The following is a 17,354-nucleotide window of genomic DNA, read 5'->3' as shown; positions in this document are numbered from 1 at the left end:
TGTAGATATCGGGGATATCATTAAAATATATGTATATCAAGGGTGCAACTCCTGGAATGACTCTACAGGGCAGTGCTGAAAGCATCCCATTGCATTGCTGGAATATACCGGTAGGGGCCCGGCTTTGTCATTGTGCAGCAGATGGTGGCCTGGTCTTCCTCAGACTTCCCATTATTCTTTATGATTTATCATGATGCAGACTTTCTGTTATGTATTAGGTACATAACACTTTTTAGTTTTGTTCTTTATGTTAATATTTTCTCAGCTTCATCTATTACCACACCAGCACTTTCATATCCTCCGGGATGCTGGAATAGCACAGAGTGCTTTGTACAAATATTTGTCTGCAGCACTTCTGTACAGATGCTGATATGAATGTAAACCTGCAGATGTTACAAGTGTCGCATTCTGTAATGGTTCCTGGTATTTGTTTTAAACTCCAACATCCTATACAGCTAACAAAAATGGTGTTTACTGTACACTCAGCCAGAAAATGTGGTATAGAACCCTACTTACCTGTTCTTATGTTTCCTTAAACTCTTCATTTCTCTCTGCCAGATTCTCTGGCAGATTGAAAAAGCCTTCTGTGCTATAATGAGAGTCTTCAACTGCCTTCTTCTTAAGTAGATCACTAATTGCTCAGAATTCCCAAGCAATATTTCGAACTTTCTTTAAACACCTTAAAGGGCCAGACCACCCAAATGTGATATTTGGAAGTTTTTAAAGAGTGAAACCACTTAGCAGTTTATTATTTACAGATGAGATCTCTGTGGTGCATTTTTTGATCTTTACACCTGAAGTGCCTATAATGGACCCCCAATCACTTTGCTGAATTCTTATTTTCTGATATGTAAAAAACAATAGGAGGAGCTGGAACACAGAAAGGTAGAAAGGAAAACTCAAAACTCCCAAGTGGACAAGTTGGGAATATTTGAAGGGAAATATCAATGCCTGTATGTCCAGAATATTTAGAAGTCTGGAGCAAAAATAATATACTCTAAGTAAACAACACTTTTGTAGACACCTAACCAGCACTTCTATAGTAATTAATCAAAAGTATAGGGAAACTCTTGAGTTCTGGTGTTTTATTAAAGGGTCTACGGCATACATGGACATTTTAGACAATTGTGCACATCCAAACTTGGCATCATTAGGGGAAAGACCCTTTTCTTTTCCAGCATCATTGTGCCCCTGGCACAAAACCATTTCCACAAAGACATAGGTTCATGAGTTTACCCTAATGAATACCTTTGGGATGATGTGAAATGCTCAATACACATTATGTCTTCTTTTACAACATCATTACATGACTTTAGACATTTTCTTTTGGCTAACTATAGTAAAGGCTATAATAGCCATACAGTTGGAGTCAACTTTAAATCAATGCCTATGGTATTTGAGAACATATATAGCCGTAAGTACTCAGGAGTCCACAAATGTTTGACCATATAGTATATCACTTTTTGGGTACTTAGCAATTTAACGAAAACAAACCCGTAAACAGTAAAATGTAAAAATTATGATTATAATTATGACACCTGTGGAGATAAGCCACAACATGGCGGATAAGTAACCCTTATATGCCATGATTGTAGCAGATTTGATTACCATTACTTTGCAAATAGACATATCTATTGTTGAAAATCCTAGGAGCCTGTTCTACAGGCAACCAACAAGATAAATCAGAGTAAGACACTTTATTGTGTTGCGTTACCATTTATGTTGAATAAATACAATGCACAACAACACTGGTTACAAAACTACCAGATGTGTGATGTTCTGCATTGCCAAAAATGTTGCATCTCCATTTTTTTGGATGTATCAGGGAATCTGAACAAAAAAGACATGACTAAGCATTCTTCTCCCCATCCTTGGACTCGCCATCCTCCTCTTCTGTTTTCATCCACTTTCTTATTTCCTCTATCTTTGTATACACTAGTATTGACATTGGCCCCCATCCAGATTTAGGTAATTTCTCCGATATAGCAATGACAGGCACAGGCATTCTCATCAATGCAATTCTCAGCAATGATGGCAAAAAAATTAACCGACCGGTTTTAACTTATTTCTACCAGTATCACAGTATTTGTACATTAGACTCCCTTACCTTGTACTGCACCCTTCTTCATTGATGTAACAGATACAATCTTCCCTGTCACCATTAATTCTATCTTCTGATCTTTTACCAGGTTGGAGTCTTCTATGATGGGCAGCCCATCTTGATTGCCTAGGCCAATTTGTTTTACTGTGTCCCCGCAAAGTATTATACCAGTACATGCATGCACAATCATGGCTTAAAGTACATTTAGAAAAATAAACAGCTGACAAGCAAAGGGAAGCATTTATAACAGAAGAGATATACAAAGTGGGGGATTTCACAACAATATAGTTATTTTTGTTATTTTTATGTACATTTTTTTTTTTGAAAGAAAGTTGTGGGACTTTAATGGCATACACATATCATTATATCATCACAATAAATCATACGGTATTAAAATGATAAACTACACTTTATTTAAGATAGTTAAAATACCATATGAAACAATTCAAAAATCAATTTACATATCCAACTAGCTTTGTAGTCTATATTCATTTTTGGTCTCGATTAGTTTTCTACACGTTTTGCAGAACACTGTCCGCTTCTTCAGGAAAATAGAGACCTACAATACCAAAACACTTTGTTTAAAGAAGAATTTAAAAACAAAATACAGTATACAACTAAAAGCTTAACAAATGTCATATATCATATTTCACAACCTAATTTTAACATAACATTATCATACTTGTATTGCAGCGGATTTTTTATTAACCTTGGTGAATGTGGTGATAATTCTGTTTGTAAAGAATACCCAAAAATGTGCAAGGAAATCTAAAAAATACAATTTTGCTCTTGATTGAATGATTAAAGTCAGCCTTTTCTTTGAAGTGCAGTGAAATGAGTCATTTTCCTATGTGAACAACCCATATTTCTTTAGTATGTAAGTTACCTCTAGAGTTTAAACGTTTACCTGTTGGCATTTTTTTTATTAAATAGAGTTTGTTTTGCTTGAAGAGCAGCATATAAACTAATTCCCACCAATAAAAGAAGATCCTGTGACCCATGTCATAAAACACTTTTGGTTTTTTTAAAGTGGAAATAAACCGGAAATAAAAAAAATCACACTACCTTTAGTTCAGCAGATCCCTTGATTGTGCTGGAGAAGTTCTTAATTGGGGCCAGCACCATCCTGGAATTCTCTTTAGTTCCGGCGTGATGGAAGCACTGGGTGCTGCCATCTTGCTCTATCTTCCTCCTTCTGGCTACGTCACCTGATCTCACACTTCACAGACGCGATATCGGGTGACCTAGCCTGCCGTAAAGGGGGAAAAAAAAATACGGATCTCTCTGCGCATGCGTGAGATCAGCATTTCTTAGCACTCAATGTAGGAAAATGCTCCTTCTGTGCAAAGGGTGTTGCCGTAATAAAAGGGTTGTCACCTTTTTATGTAAAATATCATTTTTACTTTAGGACCGCTTTAAATATCTGGTCTCCCCTCATGGGTTGTGGTTCCTCCCACCAGTCCCTAGGTCCTGTAGGGTCTGCAGGAAGAATTGGGCTTCAGCAAATTCTGGTTCACTAAAGTGTATATAAATCTAGAAACTGAGTTGAATGAATACATATTTTTGCTGACCTTTTGGGTAGATTGACTTTCATTTCACAGGAAGTGAAAGGAAACCTCTCCAAATTGAGGGAAATGTTCCCCTAGTGACCAGGACAAGTGTCTACATTCCACCTCTATTCTGCACCAGTGACAACTCTAAGAACTGGGCTTGTAACTTCAAACACAAAATCCAAAATGAAAAGAGAAAACTGGTACCAAATTTATTGTTAAGACTAAACTTTGAGGAGATTAAAAAAGTTCTCTTCCAAGTTCTCTTGCAAGGATTAACTTTTTTCCTTAACACAACCAACACTGCCATTGGCATTCTCTGGCCATGTGACTGACCCCAGAAGCCTCTTCCCTGTGGATCTGTTGGTTGTAGGCACTGCAATGTCATCGCCTACAATGCAGGACCAGCTGTCCTGCATTAAAAGAGAGGATTCCAAGGACTTGTTCAGTTACCAAAATGTAGGAGGCCACCAGCTGCCAGGGAAAGTGGGTTGGGATAGATAAAAATGGCTTCCCCCAGACCAAAATAAGCATTTAACCCCTTAAGTTAATCACAAACAATGCAAAAAAAGAAAACAAACTTTAAGGAGCCTAGACATTCATTAACTTCTGGAGCAAGCTGTGCTTTGATAATGCAAAAAAAAAGTTTGTCTTGGTCAATAAAGAGTTACAAGAGCTTGCAGAAGAGCTCAGCTTCAGGTGTGTTTAGCAAAAGATTTCTTCTGCAAGTCATGCAAACCGCCCCGCTCCAATCCTCTGTCCTGGCAGGGAAACCCGTTCATATCCAGGAGTTGTCCGTATGTTGGATGTTCTTAACCGGGGGACTACCTGTACTCCCTCAGTAAACTACCATTTCCCCCCCACCCCCACTGTAAGGGCCCATTTACACCACAAGCATTATATGATTTTTGCATCAGTCCAGCTAAGCATCCCAAACGCAAGAGCAGATGATGATAAATACATTTTAATAAATCAAATTATGTAACAATTATGCAGTCACAGGCTCAGCTACGGTTTAGTTGAATCGGAGTAGTTGAGAAACATTTTTTGCTTGGGGTTGGGGACAGATCATGGTGATGCCATATGGATATATGGCAGTTCACTATGCCCAGCAGCTGCCAACCACAGGGATTTCCACTGCAGGTTCTTACAGAAAAATTTACTGGGCTCCTGGAAAGGTGTGAGCAATGTAAGAGCTGCAGCCAGGGTACAAAATCCTGCAAAGTATGGTAAATGGTAGACACATTTTTAGGGTAACAGACCTTCCAATAGCATTAAGGCCCACTTTATAAAAAAAAAATGCAGTTCAATTGTAACACACTGCAGCACTTGTATTAGGGGAAGACCCGTTAGAAATTGAGCTATAGCAGCCTTTCTTAATTTTTTTTAACCTGGGGGAACCCTTGAAATAACTTTTAGGTCTTTAGAAAACTCCTTCTATAATTACTATATCCACAGCTCAGAGCATTATAGATTAGTTTGGTGGTCAGTGGTTGTCAAAAAAACGGCTCTTACATTGCTGGCCATTAAGAACAATGTCACGCCAAAAAGATCAATGGTGTCACTTAAACTGACCTCAGAGTCACAAACTGATTGCTCAAGGAACCCCTAGAAATATTTGGAGGAACCCTAGATGAGAAACACTGAGCTTTGGTGACAACTATGGCTCCCCCCATGGATGCAGAACAGTTAAAAGATGTCACCTCAGGATAGGAAGCATCGGAATCACTTTTTTATTTTATTTATTATTGTTATTATAAATAATATTGATAAACAGACTTTATATAACACCAGCATATTACTCAGTGCTGTACATTAAATAAATTAAAGGAAAAAAACCTAATGCAGCCATTACAACTAGAAACTGAGAAGCTGCAATAAATTGTATTCTTGCTTTTGGATTTAGAAGTTAGATAGAAGGCAATGACAATGTTAACTATTGGCAGGAAGATTTCTGATGACAACCTCTCAGCTCGCTCCCCAACCCTGTATTAGTCCCGATATCCTTCTTTCTAATTGCCACTTAATCTGAACCTTTAAAATACAGAGCGGGTTGTCCCGTGATTTCTGTGTCTCCTCTATAGTTCCAGCACCATGAAAAAATCATTTGAAGATCAACTTAAAAAGTATATTTTGTTTAAAGCTCACAATAATATTCTTGATAACGAAGTAGATATATTTAAGCTTCTGAATGGTAAATCCTTAATGCAATCCTTATTTTGGACTTTAATTGTTCAATACCCATGTAAAATATTCTGCATGCTGTAAACAAAAACAATGCTATATGTGTGGAAACAGCAGTCTCTCTGCATTGGTCTGGCAATGCCTCCTGCTGGAGCTGTCTAATTAGCAAGGGGCTTGAGTTTGTCTGATTGTACAGCTCTAGCTCTAAATCAGTTGTGGGAGGTGTAGACCATTGAGGAGAGATTGCTGCTTTTACACCAGAAACAACCAATAATTGCCCTATAAGCCAAATAAATAAAAAGAAAAAAGTTAGTGGATAATAAAATAATATACTATAGGTGAATAAGGCTTCAAGAGCTCAAGTAGACTGTATACAGTTAGGTCCATAAATATTTGGACAGAGACAACTTTTTTTCTCATTTTGGTTCTGTACATTACCACAATTAATTTTAAATGAAACAACTCAGATGCAGTTGAACTGCAGACTTTCAGCTTTAACTCGGTGGGTTGAACAATTAGAAAAAGTTGTCTCTGTCCAAATATTTATGGACCTAGCTGTATGTGTGTGAAGACGATGTCCATGAACATACAGAAGGCAATATGGGTCTCCTGATGAAAACATTTCTATATTTGTGGAATGATTGGCAAAGCTCCATAGCCAGAAGCTGAATCCATGTTCTGGAGCAGATCAGAGAAGCTCCGGAGGTAGAGCTGTGCTTTAGCACTTGGAGCTGACATTCTGCAGCTGCTAAGGTTTGGATGGGATACATTGTAGTATGTATATAATGTCATGTGTTCAGCTTCTGCAGCCAAATTACTATTTGTTTTTTGTAACATGGATCTGGCTCTTCTTTTCTTACATGTCAAAGCTTTCAGTGCTGGAAAATGTTTGCATTGATAGGTTCATAGAAGCAATTATTGTAAGCATTTTATTGAAACATACATCATGCATTATAAATATATATAAAAGGACAATTACAGGACCAGGTAAAGAGTAACTTCATGTTTGTTAAAATTAAATAAATACCAACAATATAATATTATAATAAAATACTATATAAATAACAGTATGTCTTTTAAAAATAATTTAACATATACAAAAGCTACACTCATACTGTAATTTAATGTAAGTAAAAATGCATTTCCATTTCAAACTGTAATCTTCAAAAAAACTTTAAATCCAAAAGGTGCATTCTGTACACCAAAAACCTCAAGCCTTTCATTTTTAGGCTTGTATGATTTACTCAGAATTCTGCACTAAGATGCATTTCGGTTGTTAGGCATTCCCTGCATATTAAGTTTGTGAGAAATCCCATGAGTGATTTTTATTTCTAAATGGATGCAGACTTTCTTTATTGGAGCATGGGCATCACCTTGTTATAATGAACCCAACACTCCAATTTTGAGTTTTTGATGCAGGTCAGAGAAAGTTAGGAATCTACTAAGTATGTTAATATCATTTTAATGTACATAGATCACCCTGAGGTCCTAACAAAAGTGGGGAAAATGTTAGGGTCTTCTGCTGTATATTTGGGGAACAGAAAAAAAAGTGCTGCTTGATAGGGTAACCTGATTTCAACCATTTAGAATACATAGCACTGTGGTGCACCACACATGGACACGTGTTACTAGAAGGTTATGTGTGTTTTGCACCATAGAAAGTGAGAATAAGCTCTTAAAGCAAACTATTCCTAAAATCTGAAGTTTGGATGTTTTACATGGACTTAATATAAAATGTGATATCGCAATCAGAACAAAATGTACCCTAAGCATCTACACAGTGCCTAGACACATGTTATTCCTAAAGCCTTACAAGGAACCCATTAGTCAAACCCTGCTCATGACTGTCATACCCCACCCATTAAAAAAGTGATTTGGTAATGATCAATTTTATTGTTTCTGTTAGCTTCAATAGATTCAGCTAAATATGTCACTAGTTATTACCTAGATGCAATAAAACTCTGCTGCAATATATAATATGGCTCTAAAGGGAAAATTCTATATTGCACCATGCCTATTGTCAAATAATTCAGAAAAATAAATGCTATTCTGCTAATAGACATAATACAACCCTTATGGAAACCAATTTATTGTCATTTAAAGAGAACAATTTCTTATGTTAGAGAAATATGATTTTGTGCATTGTGTGCTTCAGCCACTTCTGATAGAAAGTAAAACATGGCAGTAATGCATGTCACCCTCTTATTCTGTTGGAAATAAATGAGCTAAAACTATGAAAGAAGTTTCTAGCCAGGATATTGATAGATCACTGGTCTGCAAGAGTTCACATTACAACAGTCACAAAGACCTTCATTAATGAACTTTGGTCTTGTGTTGATGGCAATAAACTGAATTGGATTGCTATATCCCCCCCCCCACCCTCAACTTCCCGATGCAAACAAAAGCCCATTGACCCAAACCCTAACAAACTTCCAGATTTATTCATCAAAAAGTTCTACTTCATAATGCAACAACCAGTTTGATTTAGTCTTATACTAGTCTGGGATGGTAGTTATAGAGTTTCTTTGGGTTGGTTGCTACATCTTGCTCGCTGCACACCAGATCAGTATAATTTATGGGCTGTGGTGTGCCGAGTTGGAAAAAATGCTGCATGTCTATTTTATGGACCTTTTGGAGTTTTTCAGCCCATTTGCTAGAATGCCGTAATGCAACAAATGTTATTTACCTAAAAAAACACACAAACCCAATTAAATGTATTAATTGCAATTAATTTTCCCAGTTATTTCAGCTGTTCTGTAGCTAAATATCATGAGTTTTGCTTTGAAGGTGACCATATAGCACAATCACTTGTTAAGTATGTGAGCATTATTAATTCAGATTATTAATTAAATAATTTGGATTAATGTTTTTTTTTTTTTTTATTGATAAACAGGATTTATATAGCGCCAACATACACAGGGCTGTACATTAAATAGGGGTTGCAAATGACAGACAAATACAGACAGTGCCACAGGAGGAGGAGAGGACCCTGCCCCGAAGAGCTTACAATCAAGGAGGTGGGGGAATTTCACACACAATAGGAGAGGAGATATGTAGTGGTGGGAAGTAGTGAGGGTTTCAAAAGACAGAAGAAGACGGGTAGGCAAGTAAGAAAAGATGGGTTTGAGGGCTCTTTTAAATGAGAAGAAAGTAGGAGCAAGCCTAATAGGATGAGGAAGACCATTCCAGAGAGTTGGGCAACTTTAGAAAAGTCTTGGAGCCGTGTGTGTGAGGAGGTTATGAGTGAGGAAGTCATTAGTAGGTAATTGGAGGAGCGAAGAGAGCGGCTGGGGAGTATTTTTCCATCAGGTCAGAAAGATAAGCGGGACAAGAACTGTTGAGGGATTTGGATGCAAAGCACAGGAGCTTGAATTTGATTCTAAGATGAAATGGAAGCCAATGAAGAGAACTACAAAGAGATGCAGAAGAGGAGCGGAGGGAAGGATGGATGAGTCTGGCTGCAGCATTCATAATAGATTGAGGAGAGTGTCGGGTTAGTGGAATACCAGAGAGGAGGAGGTTACAGTTAGAAAATAATTGGTAATCCTTCCAGTTAGTTATACTCTAAACCCTGGTGGTGCATATGCAGGCTGATCCCGAAGCAGTGTTGCCATCTGTTTAGGCATGCTCCATTCTCGTGCCCTAAAGGGCTATAAATGTAACAATCTTGATCTGAATTGCAATAAGATTGTCATATGATCACAATGGCTATATTATATTCTGCACAGTGAAAGATGGGAACTGAGCTGCTACCTCAACCGGTCACCGCTGCTTAACTGCACCTACAAACCGGAGCCATTCCATAAAAAAAGAAAATGAGTCACCTGATCAGAATAAAATGCCCTTTTGGAATTAATAGATATAGGGCCTGATTTATTAAAGCTCTCCAAGGCTGGAGAGGATACACTTTTATTAGTGAAGCTGGGTGATCCAGCAAATCTGGTGCAGGATTCAATACATTTTCTTGCAAATAACAAATGACTTTGAAGAAATCCTTTCCAGGTTAGCTGGAAATGGCATATATAGCAGAGAAGAGCCCCAGGAGAGTGGCCAGTCCCACATGTCCTTACCTTGTTGTAATGAGACTGTTACCCTAAGTAAGGAAAATTCTCATTTTGTAGTTTTGTAGATTTTTTTTTTGCTTTGCGCTTCTTTCTAAGAACATTTGAGTGACTTTGAGAATATTGATTGGGTATAAGAGTATTGATTGTGCAGCGGTTGCCTGACTATGGGGAATTTGCTAGTTTTGTACCATCTGTGACTGTGCTCACATTTGACTTTTGATTGACCTTTTCCTTCTTTGATTCCCCAGACACACATGATTTGCTGGGTGGCCCCTCCTGGGTTCAGACTGATGTCACTGACATTTCTGTTTAGTTTAGCTTTGTTTGATTAATTTATTTTTATGTCTGTTCTTGATCCATGTTGATTCCTTTTTGGCTTTTCTTTGCAATAATTTGTTTAGTTAATGGTAACTTCTGTATCGTTTTATATTCTGTAAGTGACAATGAAATATCAAGCTGCAACACATATAACATGCAGGCCAGGGTTGTGTTCTTTGTTGTGGGAATGAAATGATATAGAGGGGTTTGTGTACATTAAGGGTTTTGACTTATTTTATTTTTTACACTACTATAATACCAGGTGTGAATAGAGAGTTCTGACAAAGGTAGATTTGCTTTGTTTTTGAAATTGTTCTCATGTGGCATATTGCTGGACTGAATTGAATTGAACAAAGAGCTTATGTAAATAGAAAAAAAGTGTTCTTTATGGCATTTTAAAGCCTTCAGTGTACAAAGTAAATCAGTTCAGGCTTCAAAGCTCACCTACAATGTCCTCAGTGGCATTCTGTCCAAAAGACTCAGGCTGTACTATAGATGCAGGAGTGCCATGGCACAGTTAGGTCATAGTATATTGATGCAATGGACAGAAGAAAAACATGATCAAGTGCAGCTGTAAAGCAAATAAATTACTCCTCCTTCCCTAATATTCCCAGGCTTACCCATTTTTCTGGGTAGCCCAAGACCACAAAACTCACTGTCAGGGTGGGCAAAAGAAACATAGAGGAAGAATTGCATAGCTTATCCCTCCTATGTGCAGTGAACCCATAAGCTCCCAATACTTCCAAGTATGCAACTCTCACATGACAGCAGTCATTTATATCTGAAAGAAATGTGAGATTGAAGTGCAAGAGACTTATCCCTTATCATGAGGGGGGTTAATGATCCTTGGTGTCTTTGAAAAGGTAACCTGCCCCTGTAAAATATAATTAGCTTATCATTAGCAAGCCCATACCCTTGCCCTAGGCTCATACAAAAAAATATGCAACTCTTTGATTATAAATCAAACATGCGGCATGGCAAATTGTAGTCTTGTGTCTATGTTCCTATTGAATAGCAAAAGGCTCCCCTCCCATTTATTTGTCATTTTAGATACCTGCACTTTACTATCAACTATTCCAGGAATATCATGGAGAATCTGTAATAACATTTTTGGGTTTCCGAAGACCTTTTTTATCTAACCGGATCAAATATCTAAGCCGTTTGGAGGGAGGTTTGAGTTCATACAATTTGGTGATCTTTAATCCCTTAAAGGACCCATTGACATTCATAAACTTCTTTCTAAAGGGCCAAAGAAAGTTTGTTTGATCTCGGCATGATGAGACCGCACACATCAGAAGCCAAGAGAACATCAGACGCTCCTCCATATCTGAGGTTTTAATAAAAACCCCTTTTACCTTCATGCTTCCTTTGGAGGTTGCCACCAAATCTTGAACATCTGGTTTCATTTTAGGATTCCAAATGGTGGTAATGGTTGGGCATCTAAGGGTTACCTAATTTACCCATGTGCATTTTCATTAATTTTGATGATGAAAATATTGTTTGTTATATAAAGTTGCTTCACTTAGCAAGGAAAAATGATCATTTTGCAAATCTATGTAAACGTCAGATAATCGTTACTTGAGACGAATGATCATGCTCATCTGGTGTGGGAATCTGACTTGTGTACAGTAGTGGGGTGCTGCTGCCATATCTTCCCCTCTTCACAGAAGGGAAAGGTGTTGTGTGTACAGCGCTTGTTCCTTCATCTGTCACTGGAGACGATCCCGGAAGATTGTTTCCTGTGATATATCTCTGACTTTCATCGGACGTCTGTACTTGGCTTTAGCTAAGTGAATAAGATGACACTACACTGGCTCCAACCATCCATTCATGTGCAAACAAGTCTTGTTATTTTATATTATCTTGCACATGAATGTATTCTTTGCAAAGTAAACTTTAAACTAAATTTAATATCTCTTGCAAGGGGATACTTCTCATTGCTAGGTGAACCTATATTCCTTTGATAAACATATAGGTGCTGTTTGAATGAACATCTAATGTCTATCTGTCCATTGTGTAGGAAAAATAAATAGTTTTCCTAAGGTGTACTTACTTTTTCACATTTACGTGTTTTAGGTTAACATACAATTTAGGTATAATGGTCTATATTGTGTCCTTAGTAGTTTGTTTGTTCTGAAGATTTTGATTCTGTGAGATTTTCATAGACATGGGGTCACCCAGCCCATACTTACAATAGTGCACATTACATGGTTCTTAATAGATGTCAGGAGTCTGTGTCAGGATTTGATGTAACAGAATCCGGACTCGATGTTCAAAGGAGAAACAAGGGAGAGCAGCCACTGCTTGTGCAGCTGTAAGCTGAATGGATTCAATGATGGACGCTTTTGCATTATTCATAGAAGTAGAAAGGTAGATCTAGGACGGGAACGCACAAACGATGTGTTTCTATAGAAATTCACAGTTCAAAGCTACAATTCACCGTTTTGAGAAATCGCCAATACTATATTTGTGTTTCATGCTGAACTTAATGTAAAAGTGAAAAATTTGCAACTCCGTAGGTCATTTTTTGCAGAAGGCAAATGTAAAAGTTCAAGCAATTTAAGCTATTCTCCCTAGCCAAAAAGAAAGAAAAGAGACACAAACTTGAGCTATGAAGAACGTTGAGACTACAAGGCAAGGCTGAAGGTTTTAAAGGATGTCTTAGACCAGGACCACTTGATAAATGGCTGACCATTTTTCAACTTACTGACACCAATCCATGCTACCAACATCCGACACCCAATTGGTAATGCAGCTGTGTAAAGCAAATGAGCTGCTTGAGAGCCAAACCAATATGGTAAACCTTGCAACCTTGCTTAAGCTATTCTCACTGGCAAAAAGAAAGAAGAGAAACCCAGACTTGAGCTACGGGGAACATAGAGAATGAAGGCAAGGCTGAAGGTTTTAAAGGATGCTCTGGACCAGGACCACTTGATGAATGGCTGACCATTATTGAGCTTACTGACACCAATCCATGCTACCAACATTGGACACCCAATTGGATAATGCAGCTGTGTAAAGCAAATGAGCTGCTTCCAAACCAATATGGTAAACCTTGCAACCTTGCTAAAGCTTTTCTTCCTGGCCAGAAAGAAAGAAAAGAAACTCTGCCATAGCAATTTCAGCCATCTCACCTGGTCAAAAACAATAAAAAAAATCTCAGCCCAAGCAATTTTTGCTAACTGCACCTGGTCAAAAAAATGCAAGAAGTAAAGATAAATCTTCCCATGGAGACACAAACAACAAAAAACGACCACACCGAGGTCTTAACTATTCACTACTTGTTATTTGTAAGAATTCTAATAGCTGATTCCAAACAAAGAGACTTATAAGAAGATTTGCCTTAATTAGCTGTTTAGATTTATTTGATGCTAAGATTGGGAAATGTGACAAAAAGAAAAAACAGGAAGCTTTCTTTTTTGGTACATATTAATTGAGCCCTGCTTGTCCCTAGTGGGCGAGTTGTAGAAATTGCTGACTTTTGCTAAGTATTTATTAGTCACTGGAAACAGCTGCTGAGTGTTGTACATGTTGTGAAGTGGGTGACTACTACGGGATCATTATACCATGACCATATGGTCTAGGTAGTCATTACGTTGCATGAGGCTTATACACAGTGCCCATTTCAGGGCGTACTGTAAATCAAAAAGCCAACATTAATAGTAGGTGCACAAGTCGTAACAACACTCATATATAATAGACATACACTCATACATATAGGTTATCTACATTATTTTTTATATAAGTAACATATTTAAAATTAATAATACTAGGAACACAAATCACTAATTCAACATTACTAAACAATATTAAAGAAAACTAAAACAATACCCCACCATCACAAAAACAATACGGGGGTACAAATGCAACATTCACATCTCCCGGTGCATCCATCATATGGGGTGTGTATTTTGGAAACAAATTCTGTTCCTTTATCTTGGTTTATGCACATAGCTAATGTATTTAAAAATATAAATAAAAGTATATGTATGATATATTAGGTATATGTATGATATATATTGGGTATATGTATGATATATTAGGTATATTGAATTCCCTAATGTAATATTACCTCTGGGTCCATAGCCACAGCTGCACTGCTCCTATTTATCAGCCTCATGTTAAGGGTCAATGCCCAGGTGCTGTCATCTACTTATTCAGCAAAATATGGATCCTCCTGAAAAGGGAGCATAAAACCCTGCAGTCAAAGAAAAATATTAAATGAGATTTAAAGGTTGATAGGTTGAGGTTGATGCTAAGCCAGAGGACCCAGGCCAGCACAAGAAGGTGATACACCAGCTAGTAACAGGTCAAGCATGGGTTCTACCAAGCCGAGTAGAGGCAGAAATTATGGGCAGAAGCATAGAGGGCAAGTTATGAAATAGCATGTGGTCCAAAATTAGTCCAGATAGATGGTAGATCTCAACCAAAGTCATTGTTCTGAACAAAGCTCAAAGCATTACAAGTTTTATTAAGATCAAATAGAGGAGTTCAAGACAACCCAGAAAAAAAAAGGACAACAGCAAAGGATCTCAAGGAAATAATAAAATGGACTATTGTACTTGGGCTATGAAGGACCCAGAGAATGAAGGGAAGGCTCAAGATTTTAAAGGTTGCTCTGAACCATGGATGACTGACCATTCATTCAACCTACTGACACCAATCAATGCCAACAACATTGGATTATGCAGCGGTGTAAAGCAAATGAGCTGCTCCATCCAATTGAGTGCCAAACCAATAAGGCACACCTTGCAGAAAGCCATATATAAGCTCATTCATGTGTACCAGTTATAGACATGAACAAAAACAACTTCAAAATGTAGTAAATTAATCAAATAATAACTTCGACAAAGAGATGGATTGTGCAATAATTGAAATAAAGAAATGTTCCTAGTTTAGTTCCCTACACCCGTCATATCAAATCAATCAAATTAATTCATATGCATAGTAGTCAAAAAAGTTTTCGGGGATCATGTGGATGGCCCTTCATTTTCAATGACAAATAATTTGACCTCCAAATGTAGCGCAAAGTAGGTTACACACAACCTTTGAGTTTCCATGTGTACCGCTCATAGTCAGTGGAAGTATTCCAATCTCCATTTGATGTTGCGTTCCAAAGGCAGAAAAACAAAACTCATTGACATGACCACTTAGAAGTTTAGGAATTTCCGTTCTACTTTGCAAGTAAGGCTCTTCGATTAGTAACCAACTGGACTGGAGTGGAATGTTTCACTGCAAGTATGGCTGGATAAGAGGTTGAAGCTCTGGGTAGGGGGACCATGCTTTTTGAATCAGAAGCCTTTAAAATGCAGGTAAAAGTCCCTATGCAGTTAAGAGTGCCTATATATTCTTTCTCAATTCAAATCTAACCGTCATTTAAAACAGCAGTAATTTTGTCAAATTGGGAAGTCAGGGTTCTTAATATATTAAGGCAGAAATTCAAAAGGCAATCGTTTTGGGACCTGCGTTTCTCTGTTTCTCTCATAGTTCTTTCCCATCATACTGATATATTGCACATGATCTAAAAATAAATTTACAGTTTAATTTCCAACTTTATTTGATTTTGGATGGAATCGGGAGTGGATAGGATACTCGGTTTTGGTTGAGTTCTATATCCCTATTGGGCTGATTTCCATACACCTATTGCTATTGCTCCAAGCGCTTCTAATTCAGTTAAATGGTGAGGGGTTAAAAGCTGCACCAGGTTATATTTATTTTGAATGGACTGTCAACTCAATTTCTGCCCAAAATACACTTTGACCCCCCCTTTTTTTTGGGAACACATAACCATGCTTTGTGTTCCTCAGTGTGCTTGGAGGGCAATGAAAAGGAATGGCATCCCCGGGCACTAATGCATTGTAGTTTATTGATTTATTATATCAGAGTAGTGTGAGCTGCCCCTTCTTTTTTCACTGTTACAGTTATAGGTGTCAGAAAATGCAAGAAAAGTCTCTTGCTCATGCAATATTGATGTTACATTGTTCTGTAAACTGTGTTAACATTTTCAGAGTCATGCACAGTACAGTTTGTATTGATGCTGCCTTACAGTTCCTTGAAAAGTACAAATGTAATTCTTTTTACAGTGAAATACACTGGTGGGTGTTTGTTTCATCTGTTTATTGGGCTTTTAATTGATTCTGGTTGTTTTAGGATTTAATTGGCGTGTAAAAGATGTGAGCATTTCAATTGTTCAGAACTCATCAGTAAGTGAAATTAAAATGTGAATATTTCTTATGTTCTATGGAAATGTAAAATGTTAATTGTGCCAAACCAGTAGGTAAAAATTCCAGCGTTTGTCTTGAAGTTGTTCTGAAAAACATCAGTGTGTCTCTAGTGTGTGCGAGTGCCTAGGCACCCATATGCCTGCATCTTCTTAGCTGTAAATTTGCAGTGTGAGTTCCATGCCGGCGCTGACTGGTAGTCTCATGAAATTTGGGAAGAGTTTTGGTGATGTCCCTACTGTGCTGCTCACTCTTGTGGCGTCTGATGTAAGGAAGCCCCTACCAAGCCTCTACAAAGATGGCCACCTCCATATGGCACAGTGCAGAACAAGAAAAGGTAAACCAGCCATAGGGAAAAAATTGGCTGCATTAATAATAATGAAAACACCGCCCAGTAAAATAAGATCAGATATGGTTGGCACGATTGATAAAGGGGTCAGCTGATATCTACTATATTATAGTAAGCCTGGGTTCAGTTTTCCACCGTGGTAGGTCATGGTAATGCCATGTAATATGGTAACATCCTAACAACTTTGGTTTTTAATGGATGGTAATGTCTTAACATTCTGCTAACTATAAGTAACATAAGGTTTACGCTTTTCATTTTGAATGGAAAGGCAGTGCAGATTCAAACCTTATGCATTGCAGTACACCACCCTTGTCATGGATGAATTGCCAAAAATGGTGCACCAAAAAGCAACCAGGAAAACTACAATTCCGCCCTAGTTGCAGGGTAATTACTACAAACCTTAATTTTTTTACAGAAAGCCAAATGGTAAACAGCTTCTTAGTACTTCATAGTGATAACTGTGTTATCGGTGTGCCCAGTATTATATTTATTTATAAAACATTTTATACCTAATCAATAGACTAAAAATAAGACTGATAAAGAAGCAGTTAAAAAAGTATTAAAGTA

The 17,354-nt window shown here is 37.6% G+C and overlaps 1 protein-coding gene across 7 annotated transcripts in view; it reads left to right on the top strand.

The window, feature by feature from the left end:
* ADAM22 (ADAM metallopeptidase domain 22) overlaps positions 1-17,354 on the top strand; it is a 159,476-nt gene that overhangs the window by 10,844 nt on the left and 131,278 nt on the right. The gene's annotated exons all lie outside the window — the stretch shown is intronic.

The sequence above is a fragment of the Pyxicephalus adspersus genome, chromosome 5, assembly GCF_032062135.1.
Source record: "Pyxicephalus adspersus chromosome 5, UCB_Pads_2.0, whole genome shotgun sequence".
Lineage (NCBI taxonomy): Eukaryota > Metazoa > Chordata > Amphibia > Anura > Pyxicephalidae > Pyxicephalus > Pyxicephalus adspersus.
This window is presented reverse-complemented; position numbering and strand designations above follow the sequence as displayed.